This window comes from Camponotus vicinus, unplaced genomic scaffold (genome assembly GCF_025532165.1).
Source record: "Camponotus vicinus isolate PSW18456_S1 unplaced genomic scaffold, iyCamVici1.0 SCAF_2, whole genome shotgun sequence".
Lineage (NCBI taxonomy): Eukaryota > Metazoa > Arthropoda > Insecta > Hymenoptera > Formicidae > Camponotus > Camponotus vicinus.
Window position 1 is genome coordinate 9,108,093 of NW_028141956.1, and position 15,014 is coordinate 9,123,106.

Consider the following 15,014-nt stretch of genomic DNA (forward strand, 5'->3'; position numbering starts at 1 on the left):
TTTAACAGGAAGGAATTAATCATACTCATCTGGTAATTCCTAAAGGAATTCTGATTCGTCCATTTTCCAACAGACATACTGATTGAATCTACCAGATTTCTAATTAATGCAACCAGATTTTTTTCTCAGTGCATCTTTGTATCCTTGATCGATTCGCTCTTCATTATCATTATTCGCGCTTTCAGCTTTGACGGGGAACTTGAGGGAGAAAGCGAGCAATTTTGTCTGTCCGTCTGGTTGTTAACGGAACGATAACCCAGGGGCGGGATGACAAACACGGTCATCCTGCGGCCTTATCAGCGAAATATAAAGCCGACCTAGTTACGACCGCAATAAACTGCTGCTGCAAAACTCAATAGCGATCTTCTTACGTAGTTGATGCAGCCGGAGGGATCGTATCTGGCGGCCATTTATATCAACGATACGCGCTCGAGTATGGAACGATGAATAAAGGTGAAACAGTAAACGTTAATTTGCGCGCCCGTCGAGATTTGCATATGGCATATAAAGGAAAAAATCTAACCGAGCCTTTTATCGCCTTTCCCGGAAAATGTAGCCTCGTAACTACCCTATTCAATGCTTAATCCTTATGGCGACCATTATAGGCACCACGTCGTGAACTTGGTAATATGTGTGAGTCTCGCGTTCTAGGGGTCGATCTAGAACAATTAATATCGAATTTTTGAAAGTTTAAGCGAAATTTAATCGAGTGTACAGCGCGTAAATTGCAATTTTAACATAATTATAAGAGAAATTTAATGTAAAGTAATAAACTTCGATAAATTGCATCGTTAAATGAGAGATAAAAAGGATATTAAATTGGAATTCAATGTTTAAACCTCGTCGATTCATAAATAAAAGATACGCTTCACGTATCAGAAGGAAAATTTAATATAATTATATAAGACGTTTATTTGTCAGGGGAGTCATGTTTCCATAAATTATGTATACTGCAACGAGATTAATACCCGGGGGGAAAAACAATCTGACGAAGCAACATTGCCGTGAGGTTACTTATAACAGGCTAGGCGGGGTATCAACACACGTGATCACTTCGCCAGCAAAGTCATAATCGCAAATAATTAGCGCGAAAGAGCTTTAGCTCTCGCACTCCCTCTCTCTCTCTCTCTCTCTACTTCTCTCTCTCTGTTCGCGCAGAGATCGTATCCTATCGGCTTATTAAGTTGCCACTGCCGAGCATACTGCGCCAGGGGATGGCGTGCTATAATTTCCAGGGTTATACCGTACTTTAAAGGCGTACTAAAGCTCGCCCGTTTCACCCCCTCGATTCCCTCCCTCATCAACACCGCAAAGCGAGTGGATAAGTAAGAGAGGCGAGAGCATCTGAAGCTCTCTCTCTCTCTCTCTCTCTCTCTCTCTCTCTCTCTCTCTCTCTCTCTGACTTTCTCGTTTTCTCGATCTCTCGGCTTCATCCTCTCCATCTATCTCTCGTAGAGATAGAGAGATAAATTGTTTGGCGAGGACTCGCCGCTCAAAAGTTTCGCGATATTTCTACTGTTAGTTAAAATTAGTGGAGTTCCCCCGAAAGGTAATTCTGATAACGCTATCTCCCGCTTGTGACGCCCGTTCTCCATCGCGTTTTCCAACCCCTTTCGTACCTCTCGATCTTTTGATTCCTCTTTCTTTCCCCTATATCGCTATATCGCTCTTCCCATCTCGAATCACCCAGAATTTCATGAGAGACGCGATGAATCTCGAAGATACGTCTCAGTGAGAGAAAGATATTTGAAGAAAGACATTTTCTCGAGGAAAAGTGTATCCAGGCCTAATTCAGAAACATACTCGTATATCGATCAAAGAGAAATGCGCTATCTGTACCGTGAGAGATGGGACGAGAGTCTCGATTCGAGTGCACATTTGCAGAATGGCGGCAGCGGTACTTATCGGAGAGTCCGGCGTCATCGGCGCGACAATTAGCGAAGTTTAATCGCCGCTCGGTCAACCGTAATTAAGGACCCTCTCTCTCTCTCGCTCTCTCTTTCTCTAGCGAGTGCGACAAAAAGGGAAATATGCGATTTAAAGCCGAAACTTAAAGGGCAAAAAGGGCCGCGTCGCCGATGTACTTGCTATGCTCAGTGACATGACCGGCCGATGACGTGCCGTAATTGAATCGATGTTTTACGTCGATAAAAAAAATTACCCGTCCGTTAAACGTTTGAGAAGCGGGAGACTAGGAGAATATCCCTACATGGAAAAATACTCTTATTTTAAAATTATTGCTCGTCCGGGGGATATCGTCAATTAGAAACTATATGATCGAGCTTCGAGACATTTTGCTCGAGGCGAAGTAGCTCGGAGTTCGTTATTTGACCGAAAGAAGCGGGCAATCTTTCCCTTTAATAAGACACTCGGTAATTTTAATCCCTCAGTCTTCCCCATTCTCTCCCGCTTAATAGAATTTGTAACTCAGGGATTATGCGCAGATATACGGGATGTCTGTAGCCGACCGCGCTTCCGCTTTAGATAGTAGTAAAAGTCGACGAGATATGTAATCTAATATAGCGTCGATTTAATGAAAACCGTGACTTTTACACTCGTACTTCGCATAATATTATATTCGATTTTACATGAAATTTAATTATTTAGTTAATTATTTAGTTTCTCATTTAATAATCTGTCCCCTCCCTCCAGATTTTTTCCCCTTCTGCATATTTTCATAATGAACGGATTATATAATTCGATACAATAACATGAAAAATTCTAACAAATTTCGATATTGCATTGTCGAAAGAACGCCAACAGCATCGAAATTGTTGTATCGAAGTTTGAGTGTTACAAATAATTTGCATCTGCCAATTTCGGGCATTTATGCAACAGAGCAATGATGAAATTAATTAAATCCAGCGCATGAGATTGCTCCGAGAAGAATGGCGGATGTAAATCGATTTTGATTCCGCGAAATATTAATTGTTCAATTCGATTTCCGATCAAAAGGACTCCAGACTAAGTGCAATTGATTTGGAGAGGAAGGTAGGGGGAGGGCCCTGATTAAATTTCGTTAATTATCGTTACAATGACGCTTATCTCCGATGGCGAACGAAACCATCTCGTCGTTGCATTTAACCCGACAACGTTCTTAATGGACAAAAAGAGGCGGCAGCCACACCAGCCGCATCAGACAGTCCGGCAAAAAGACTCTATTAAGAGCCATACGCGCTCCGGTGACTCGAATCTTTCTTATCCAATTTTACGGTTGAACGAGCGATCTTGGATATGGAATGTTTCGCGTCGTGTTCCCGATAACGCCGACAATATCCGGCTAATATTGTAAGAAAGAAACATATCTGCCATATATCTGTCAAATAATCTAATAGTTACATGATTTATAGCAATAAATAATTTATATCATTATTTTTCGTTGTATACTATTACCTTTCTGAGATTCCCTTATGTAAATTTTAAATTAAAATTATGCCGAAGCATTAATTGCAGCTACATCGGTAGGTACTATTCGCGAGTAGATTCGTTTGTTCAGTCAAACGATGAAGTCACAAAGCGCGCGAAGTCTCGGCGTCTCACGCAAGCTTAACTCACGAGCTTTTTGTCATTCCTCTCGCAGCTTTTCGCGAATGAACGAGAATCGGGTAATGCGATCTGTTCATTCATGCGATTTCTCTGGGCGTTGAATCGTCGACGCGACGCAAATTTTCGTCGTAACAATTAATTATATAATAATCGGCGTGAGTAGAAGAAGACCGAGAAACAATAGCGATTTCAAGTTACAATACCAGCAAAGTCCTACTAGTTTACCCAGGCATCTAGCTCTTGCGAAGAGAGAGAGAGAGAGAGAGAGAGAGAGAGAGAGAGAGAGAGAATTAGAAATTTGAATTTCGACTTGAAAGGACCTCGAGACAAGAACAGAGATCCTTACCAAGGGAGGATGGCCGGGTCCTTATCTCCTCGCTGGCCCACCGATCTGCAACAATGAAGAGAGAACAATGAAGAGAAGTGTACGGTCGGGGTGTTTCATTTAAATTATTATTACAGTGTAAGCCTTATCGTGAAAATTCCGCAAATATGTGCGCGATATCATTACAGCGACTATTTAGATCGATGTTTGAGGAGCACGAGGAGCTCGCTATAAACTTTCTCCTTGAATAACACAATTTTGCGTCGCCATAATATTTGCGAAACATCGCGGCTCCTTTACCGAAGATACTGCTACGACAATAACGGAATATCCGCACGAAAGGATCACCGCGCGGAGACATTAATCCTTTGTGCGAGATGTATCGCGGCAAACTTGGCGAAGAGTAACAGGCGGAAATAAGCGATCCCTGTCACGAGGTGCGCGCGGAACAGAAGGAATACCTATAAGTCGACGCTGAAAGAATTAACCGGGGACGCAGCCATTTAAGCGAGTTGTTTCGAGCAAACTTCTGTAAGCTTTGCGCTAACTAGAGAAACAGGGCTTACAAACTGTAACGCTTGTGACTTCTGTTGACCTGAGTCTTCAGCAGCGAAGCGGAATATTGCCATTGCAATCGTGACATGATAATCAATCATTTGATTCTATTTACGCTCACAATCTCTCTATGCACTCATTTATTTCAAACGCTTTCAGCGACTGGAATGTTCTCATTCATTTATATTGTTTCAAAAATTTAAATTTTCAGCTAAAAAATACAAGAATATAGGAATAAAGATTCTAGTGAATAGAAAAATAGAATACTTTGTAACAACGTATGAAAAATTTCTCCCTAGAGGAAATTTCCCAAAAATTTATTTTTTATTACCAGATACATCTAAATTTATGGAGGGAGAGTTTCGAGTTTTACTGCAAAAAATTCATTTCAAATAGAAATTCTAGAAAAAATATCAAAAAAGTGACAAATGTAAAAATAAATAATATTTATTTCAATATCTTGTGCTATTCATCTCAACTTGCTTTTATCACTAAAAATATATATTTTTTCCTAAAAAACATTATATATTTTTATTTATGTAACTATTTGTGTAAAAAAAATTTTTTCCCAGCGAAAATTTTCAAAAATTTATTTTTCACTACTAGACACATTTAAATTTAGAAGTTGTAAATTTTTACTGAAAAAATTTTGTTTTTTTTACAACTCGAAAAGGAAAATAGAAATTTTTTAGAAAGCCATCAAAAGTAATAACTAGGTGCAAAGATAAGAAATGCTTATTTGTTTTAATACCTTTTGTGATTTTTCATCTTCATTTCATCATTAAAAATATATACTTTTTACAAAAAAACCATTACTTATTTGTTTAAATAAAATTTTACACGATGTGAATAATCTTATTTTTCGATTCACTGGACTTCTATAAAGCTTTAAAAGTCTAGAATAGACGACTAAAAGCTTAATCAATGAACGTTCCAATTTGTATTGAAAATTGGAGCATTAAGATTGTGTGAAGAAGAAGATTTTCTATTTAAATTGTAGCATTAAGATTGTGAAGAAGAACATTTTATATTTAAAAATCAGGTTATTGCATTTTTTTGTTTAAATTCCATAATGCAATATACCTTTCAATTTTCGCTCGTTTTTCCTGCAAGCGCACCATTTTTCCGCGTCGATTGTACGAGTAATTAAAACTACATTGAGTTTGAAAATTCCATTCTAAATGAACTGTACCACAAAAACATTCAAACAGAAATTCACAAAAACACACACACAAGTCGTCAACTGTCAATAACGAGCTTGTGTAAGTTCTGCATAAAAATACCCAGGGTCTCCTGAGTGTTTTTATGCAGAACTTACACATACAGGGGAGATTTCTCGCGATTTCGTCGCAATTCAATCCTTTCCGCTGGCCAGAGACAGCAAGTCAACGAAGAAAGGAGCGCGATATCGAGGTCACGTGCACTTCAGCCAAAACCGATTTCGCGATCGCGCGAAAGGACGAAGAAAGGGGTGAGAGTTGAAACGAGGGAAGCAAAGAGGGGTTCGTCCGGTATTCAGCCGGAGAAGTAGAATATGACGGTTAAAAGCCTCGCGTAGGTCTGCAAGTTTCTGACGACGACGATACTTACGAGCGATTTGAGATTTAAGGTTGACTTGACGCCATTCATCGCTAAAAGCCTCGTATCTGCGCGGCTGTCGGTTTTAATGATTAATACAGCTCGCGTCCCTGAAAGATTAAGCCGTAGTAAATAAGCGACTCGGGTGACTTTAAGCTCATAAAGAGAAAGGGAGACTGACTGGAGCTTTATTGAAGTGAGAGAAAAAGAGAGAGAGAGAGAGAGAGGGAGTCGCGAAAGGATGAAAGGATTACTGAATCGAGTTACATTTTTACGTCAACCTAAATTTCGCTTCCAAATCACGGATGTTAAGACGTCGCGACGTCAAAGGTCGGCGAGATGAGGGATTTATACCGAGAATGCTAGAAGAAAACAGCGAGAAAAGTTCGTGCGGAGTGAATTCAAGCGTAATCAACCCCGATTGCGCCAGTCATTTAACATTGAAAATTAAAGGATTCTCGCGAATTAAGAATCCGAGAGGAGTCTTCTCCGAAAGCAGGGGGCTGTGAAATCGAGAATTCGCGGAGGCGAGAAACTGGCGCATCCACCCGCACAATTTTGCCTTAGCCGACGTTTTCGCGAATAACGAACGCCAATTTTGCCCTCCTACGAACCTACAATTTCGCCCTCGTTCCCATTTTCTTCGCTCTATTACAGAAGAATGATCTAAATTAGCTGCGAAAGGGAACTATAGAGGAGAATCAACAGAATTTCGCGGAGCTACGCGACGAAAACGCAACTCTACGCAACTCTTTCTTATATTCTTCCCCTTGATTACTCGATTATATTCTCGTTTTTAGAACGTTATCCTAACTGAACTGAAAACCCGGCCGTTTCAGACGCTCTATCGTCGCTCTGTCTCTTCCTGATAACAACATGCCGGGCATCGGGCGAAAAGAAAAAGAGAAAAAAATAAAAATAGGAGACGCGGCTTTTGTTCGGCCGCGCGATGAGTCCGAACAATTCTCGTCCGCGGCGCTTAATCGCGACGTCCATTTTACAGAACCAGGGAAGAGAAAGGAAAAAGAGAGAGAGAAGGGGGGGGGGCGGGAGGAAAAACGCGGTAGAAGGTAAGGAGAAAAAGAAAAGGAAAATAATTGCGAACGAAGCGACGGGGATCACCGAACTTGGAGTTCGAAAGAATCGAGCGATCCCGCTCCTTTGTCCGACAGGACGATGCTCCTTCCTTCGCCGCGGTATTGTTCATAATCCCCGACTCTCCTCGGAAGCTCTCCCCCGCCGACTTTTTTCACCGATCGCCAATTGTGCGATTGGACTGCATTTCGCGCGTCGGCAACTGAGGCGGATTAATCCGCCTCGCCGGAATCCTGTCGCGAGCACCTGCCAATCCGTCTCGCATTTCGTTAATTAATCTCTCTAATTAGTCGCTCAGCGATATGCAGGATAGTCGTGTTATTATCGGGGAACTGGTCGTTTACAATAATGACGTGACTAATAAGGCCCCACGGCAAAATCGAAACTTCCGAATATCTTTAAATAAATAAAAATCAAATACACATGCGTATTAATGTCGTGCATCCTGGTAAACAACTTTCTCATACATCGAGTTGCTCATTTATATTAACAATCATATATATAATACATCTATTAATCATATATATAATACATATATATAATACATATATTATACATACATACATTGTGCATATACAGGGTGTCCCATTTTAAATAATACGCTCAAATATCTCCGAAACGGTGCGTTAAATAAAAAAATGTTTCAAACAAAAGTTGTATGGCTTAAAGGGGGCCATCAGATGGTGGCAATGATTTGACCTTGGAGAGTCATTCGAAGGTCACGTGAAGATCACCGTCAATTTCTTAAATGGAACCCCCTATTTTTTATTGCATATTCTTGTAGCTTATCTCGAGAGCTTTCCAAAACACTATAATAAAATATTTTTCCCTCAAGTACTTTTCGAGTTATGAAGCTTGAAATAATTTCTTAATTTTACATAAACCGTAAAATATCTTGTAAAATATTCATTTTTCGATTATCTTACCTTAATACTTTTATGTACAAAATAATGCGAGGAATCAATTGGTGTAAAGAAAACACATAGTTATTTTTAAGAAAAAATATGTAATTGTTAATTGCAAATTACATATTTTTTCTTCGAAACAATTATGTGTTTTCTTTACACCAATTGATTCCTCTCATTATTTTGTACATAAAAGTATTAAGGTAAGATAATCGAAAAATGAATATTTTACAAGATATTTTACGGTTTATGTAAAATTAAGAAATGATTTCAAGCCTCATAACTCGGAAAGTACTTAATGAAAACTAACTTAATTATAGTGTTTTGGAAAGCTCTCGAGATAAGCTACAAGAATATGCAAAAGCATATAGGGTCTCCCATTTAAAAAGTTGGAGGTGACCTTCAGGTGACTCTTCAAGGTCAAACTAATGGCACCATCTTATGTCCTCCTTGAAACCATACAACTTTTGTCTGAAACATTTTTTCGTATCTTTTAGACTTCACGAGATATTTCGATGGCAAAGTTAAAATGGAACACCCTGCATATATATATATATATATATATATATATATATATATATATATATATATTATATACATACACACGCATCTATATTAATACACTAATAATTAAATTGATTAACGTAATTATATGCGATAAGCAAAACAGACACGCAACTAATTAACTGAATTGATATGCGCTTTCTCATGGAAATGCAAATAGATTTTTCGAGGGTTTTTTCTTACCAATGAAACAGGAACTATTTTCATAATTGTGATGCAAATGCAGGTGGCGGCAGCGCTTATTTCTGTTCAACGGTTAATTGGTTTACAGCGGTTTACTGCAAACTTATTCAACGGCGACAACTATTAATTAATATATTCTTGTTACGCGCGACGTTTCACGTCACGTTGCGACCGAGGGGAAGAGACAAAGTCTCCTTTATTAATGCAATTCAGGGCCGCATAATCCCCGGCAAGATCAACATTTATATTTTCTGATAAATAAATCCCGAAAGAGCACCAAACGAGTTCGAATCCGTTAATTAGATCACAACGATAAACTCTCGACGCGGAGATAAACTCTTAATTAATTAATTAAAAGGACTGCCTCCCCCCCCCCCGGGCGCGTGGTGTGAGGAGATCTGCCCTGGTTACTTTCTTTCAAAGTTTCTACCGGGGCCGAAATCACTTAAACGAAGATTATTTGCTCGTTCGCAGTTGATAAAGCGGCTCACATTTTCCAAACATTCCCGAGTAATCAATGTAATTGCATCGAACATCGAAATCTATTTAATTGTTAGATTGTTAACGTTAAAGCGTAAATAGAGCATACATTATATACACGTGGAGCAATTTTCGCGTTTCCCGTAACTTTATATCCTCCGCTAAGCTAACGATTATTAACAGACATTTCAAGCAACGAATAAACTGATAAAGCCGCATTAAAAAGCTATATCAGAATTATGTAACAATATTCTACAACGATAGAATTAAATAATAATTACGTAAACATCAAATAATTCACGTAAGGGATAATTTACACAATAAATTAATAAACATATCGAGCACAAAAATTTAAAAAAAAAATGTTAATTATTCAATGTTCGTTTATATTCGCAGAGGATAAAACAGAATGTTTATTTTGTCAATTAATTATGAGCGAATTACTCATTAATACAGCAAAGCGCACATCGCGGATGTCAAATCAACATTGTTCGCTGTTTTCATCGTTTTATTCGCTTAGGCTGTAATTATGAGATGCGGAACAAAGCGGTAATTACGAGCTTCTTATTTATCATTCACGTCACAATGAAGGAAAGTTTATCTTAGATACGGTAGATGAGCTATTAATAATTTTCCGGAAACGTCAGCGTGGAGTGCAACGAACAATTTACATTGCGCCACTCGCGAGAAACGTAGAAATAATTGTGGTGGAAGCTCCCGATCTAGAAAGCGATTTCTTATCCTTTATCTCTTGCACCTACATTATTTATCCGTAAATTATCTTTATATCAAATACAACAATACGATGTTATTTTTTTTTATAATAATTTAGAGAGAAAGAGAGAGAGAGAGATGTCGCTTGAAGCTGGAGATTGCGCAATCGACTGTCTTTCTATCAAAATGATGGCGCTAATTTTCGCGCGATAATCGCGGCGACGAATTAACGGACCCGCCTGTTCGTCAATTACCGTAATTAATCGGCGATTGATTAATCGTGACACGTGGAATAACGCGTCCCGATATCCGAGCGCGTCGATTGTCCAAGCGATTAATCGAGCCGCCGAATTTCCTCCTACGAGGCGATAATTTATTTACCCGACGGGGCTCGTTAATAAATTAAGACCGGCGGGAAAAGCTTAATGAAACGTCTCGCGATGTCGTCAGAAGAATTACGAGCTTCCTACCGTGCGGAGAGACCGCAAAAAGGATTCCAGGACGGGCGCAGGAACCCCGTGGGACCTCGAAGGACGGGACACGTCCGTGTGGTGTCTTTCCAAGAAAGAAATAATCAATCTTGCTGCGTACGTGTGTGTATGTGTGAAAAATAATTAATTTTCAAAAAAAAAATAATAAGAAAGAGATTCTTCTCGGCGAAAAATAATCTCCGAGATATTCTCTCGAAAACACCTAGCCGTCTAGATATCAGGCGTTGCAGCTTTGGCGCGCGTCACGAAACAAGAGCCAATAAATTCTAACTATCTCGAGATAGTTTCCCCGCAATGCCTCCTTCCATAACGATGCTCGCGCCGACTACCATTGGCTGCTGTTTATTCTTTAGCCGACCGGGCGAGCGCGTTTTTTTGCGAACGGGCGGGAATATTTTCCCTCCAGGACGCGGGACCATTGTTTTGAGCGGCGACCGTGGAAAAGGGAAAAGTGGAAAAAGACATAACGAACAGACGCGACCGAAGAAAATGGATCGACCGGTCATTTCCCCCCTCCCATTTTCCTTCCTCCATCGCCGTCGTCGCTGTTAGAGGACGAAAGGATATGTATAGCTCTTTTTCGGATAACTGCTTCTATGGAAAAGGATGGGCGAGCAGCTCGGCTCGTTCCTTTTTTAAGGATATATCCCCCGCTCCCTCTCGCCTTTCGTATCGATGCATTATGCGTTCGATGGCGGTAATTCGGAGAGTAGGGAAAAAGGGATGAAAAGAGAGCAGCGTATACTAGATGGAAATTTATTTCCTTCGACATCAGGCTAATTCGGCGAATCGGAAATATCGATTTTTTGCGAAATAGAGATTTTTTTTTTACTCGGGCGAAATTATTTACAGGCCGGCATTAAAACGCTTCTGGCCATCCATCGAAAAGTAATGTGAAAAAATATGTCCCGAAATGTAGTCGTCCGTCGAAAATGCTGAATATAAAAGTAAGTCGTTAGATTAAACCCTCTCGAGTGCGATTGGATATTTCAATATCCGAAATGAACCATAAATTATCAATACAATTTATTTACAACGCTCGCGTATATTTCGAGAGCGTCATGTTCTAAGAGCTGCATTTTGCACGGTGCATATCTGCGGAAAGCTTTCGTCTCCTCATTTTAGTGACCCCGTTATGAGAAATTAAAAGCCCGCAATATATATTATAGTAAACATGATTACAAGCTTCGTGCTGCAGCAGCCTCACAATTTCATGAACGTGCATTAATAATGTCCTGGCCGCTGGAACTACTGTACCCTCCTGGCACTAATTCTGTATTTTTATTATGAAATCCGTCGTACCGTATGTTGTACCGCGCATTTACCACAGGCATCAACGACAGCGGCAACGGTTGGGAAAATGTGGCGGGTCTTTCGATGCACTGGCCCGCAGAGTGCACTCTGTATCTTTACCAACTCTATTCTCTTCTTCCCTCGTCTCTCTCCGTCTATCTTTCTCCCTTTTAGTACATCTCTCTCCGTCTATCTTTCTCTCTTTTAGTACATCTCTCTCTCTTTCTCTATCTATCTCTTTCTTTCGCGACGCGATTTAATTTAAGTTTAATGCGAGCCCGCGCACGTGGTCACGTACGCTCAACAATGGCGAGAGGCTTGGTATCCAAGTAGAGAAACGCATCAGCGAAATTCACGCCAACGCTTCTCGAAAGCGTCCAGCATCGTAACTGAATCTACCGGGTGTCTCAAAGTTGATAAGAGAAAAAGAAATTATTCCCAGGCATTTTTCCCTTTCAGGTCGATCATTTTACCGTAATATAAATTGCTAAATTCAATATATCTCGGTATCTTTGTTAATGCGAGACTCAAAATTGATCAAAAAGATTATATAAGTAATGCAGGTTAATGAAACGTGTTTCCCAGGAGGAAAAAATAATGATCTCGATAGCTTGGAAAAAAAGACAAAAAAAGTCCTGATAATCGCCATTCGATATACGAGATATTCCCTTAACGCTAAAATCCATCCAAATCGACGGCTACTTTAAGCGAGGCGCCCCCGATCGACGTCGCGATATAGTGAGCATGTGAGGCACGTACGCCCCATGATAGCGCCGAATAAATATCCAGCTTGAGAAATATTGGCGATTGGCGATCGTGGAATCGGCTATTTTCGCGATCATGAGCGGCGGAAATTTAAGTCGAATTTTGCGAGCGCACCATTTATATTTGTTACGCGAAAATAACTTGCGGTATCGGTTATAGCAATAACTCTCCTCGACCAAAATGCCCGCTCCGTTATTTCTCGCGATTATCCGTATTGTAGATAAACAGCAACAAATATTACAGAAAGAGGTTATACATACGATTGTGCGAAAGCACAATTCGAGAGGTTTCTTGGTTTGGTTTTTCATCTCTCACGATGCTGAGGGGACTGATTACATTTTCGAGATTGGCCTTTTTCTCCTCGGGACTGATAGAATGCCATTTTCAAATTATTCGCTCATCAAATTTTATCGGTACTGCCGCCGTGTGCGATTATCGTATATTCTGCGGTTGAAAAGTTTTTCGGGGGAGAAAAAAGTGGCTTTTATCGTTCCGCGTCGCCGGGACGGACGTCGCGAGATAATCACCTCGCGCGAAAATCGCGCTAATCCGCGCGATGGAAAACTCGCTGACGCGCAGAACGCGATTTTATACCGCGAACGGTAACGCGGCTCTCAAAGCTTCGGACAGGAAGCTTTTTCGGTAATTTGAAAAACATCGTTTTCGAGAGCTTGCAAAAAATCTCCAGCTCGTAAACTAAAAGCTATTCGAAATATTAACCCCCTTCCCCTCCCTCTGATTTTGATAAAGTTCTCGTAATCCAGAGTGAATTATCAAAACCTTTATCAGCGGTGTTTTTATAAAACTCAGTTTCAAACTCAGTTTAATAGGATTATATTTTATACATTTCATATAGCAAATAAAAAAGCTATTCTTTATTAAAAAATATAGCACATCGGCACAAATATTAATCCCGATATGCTGGACGTTAATCTTGATTAAACGTTGATATTAAATAAAAATTGTGATTTCTCTTGATTTATTATAGCATAATATTTACGCGTCTCGCGCGTTATTTTTCTCCCTCTTTTCGATGTATTTAACTTTCGCAGGGCGCGACAAGTATTCAAGCTAAATCTACTTAGAGAGCTGCACGAAGCACACGAAATGACTAGCCAACTTTCCCTCACAATGCCGTCCTCCTCCGTCAGACACCACCGAGCCGCTTCCTACTCTTTTATTTCCAACACGTCGTTGCAATAGCGATCCGGTGCGCGATCCGATCCACTTGCAGCGTTCGGTTGCACCGTTATTCAATTCATCGTCGGATTCAATTACCTCCGCGTGCGGTAACCGTGAGTAGAGAGGCATTTCCCGTGCACACCCACGCACGCATATACACCTACACACGCCCACACACACACCACACACGTGTGCGCGCCGCAATAATCTCGCTGTAAAACTCGGCCACGTGACCTAGATCAACATCCACCTAGTTTTCAACTTTACCCACTAATAGTCGCGATCTCCCTTCGATCGGCATCACTTCGTAATATATCGAAGCTTCATGCTTTTACTTCCATATATATACAAGAGATAGAGAGAAAGAGAGTATCTTATAAAAATATTTATAAAGTTCCCTCGCGTTCGTGTCTAAGTGGCCCTGATATCCTTTGGTAACTTTTATCCATGGCTTTCGTTATCTCAATAAACGCGAGCGAAACCCTATTATCGTTACATTAAAGAACGTTCGAGCTCGCATCGATGTTGACTCTATTTTTTTGCAAGAGAACGGTATCGCGAATCTTTCTACCCGAGTTTCGCAAACGTCACTAATTCACCGCTCTCCATAGATGTGTATCTTTGAGAGAGAGAAGGGTGCTCGGACTTACCGCGACTTATTGCAGCTCTACATGTGGATTGCGTTCGTTCGCGATGCTCAACGCAAAGTACGCAGAATCGCCAATGCTTTCGGGGAAACAATCTCTGAGCGACAATCAACAATGGGTATTTACTTTGACTATTGTGGGGCTACCGCTCGCGCGTACACTCAGGCCGAGTGCCGCTCGACCGAGGCTGCCAATTCTTTTTTTTTTTTCACCGCAACTCCACCCCCGAACGCTCCATCAATCACCGGTAATGGCAGCTCCTCGGTTTTTATCCGCGCGTGTATACACGCCGGCCCATACACGAAGCCGGCGATCGATATATATGTATATAGAATTTATTCCCCATCGGGAATTTATTCTTCGAATTCCAAGTCGATCTTTCCTTCCGGAAGGAAGGCTTTCGTAGTCGAGAGCGGCCGTACATTACGCGGTCTTTTTCCCCCGCATTCCGTCTGTGCACCGAGGTTTTACATAAATTTAGGAAATAATAAAATGTAAAAATAAGAGATGAAAGATTTCGGGGGATGATTTCTGCTTGATTGTGATTTATCAATTTGTCGCTTTACGCGAGTCAAGCTTCCTAAGGAAGCCTCGTCCGAATCGATTAAAACGGAAGCATCATTTATTTGGGAATTAAGTCTGCAAAGAGAGTTCTGAAGCATAATTAATTTTCACGAGATGAAAAATTTCA

At 40.4% G+C, this 15,014-nt stretch overlaps 1 protein-coding gene across 5 annotated transcripts in view; it reads right to left on the reverse strand.

Annotated features, from left to right (window-relative positions):
• Nucleotides 1-15,014, reverse strand: part of LOC145966296 (uncharacterized) — a 124,420-nt gene that overhangs the window by 40,382 nt on the left and 69,024 nt on the right. For 3 of the 5 annotated variants that reach the window (XR_014437017.1, XM_083090294.1, XM_083090292.1), the window contains exon 2: nt 3,893-3,937. The exons of 1 other annotated variant lie outside the window; for it this stretch is intronic. The gene's annotated coding sequence lies outside the window, so the exon portion shown is untranslated. Of the gene's footprint in view, nt 1-3,892; nt 3,938-6,016; nt 6,075-15,014 lie in introns of those variants that run through there. One more of the 5 variants, XM_083090295.1, reaches the window with a different exon arrangement.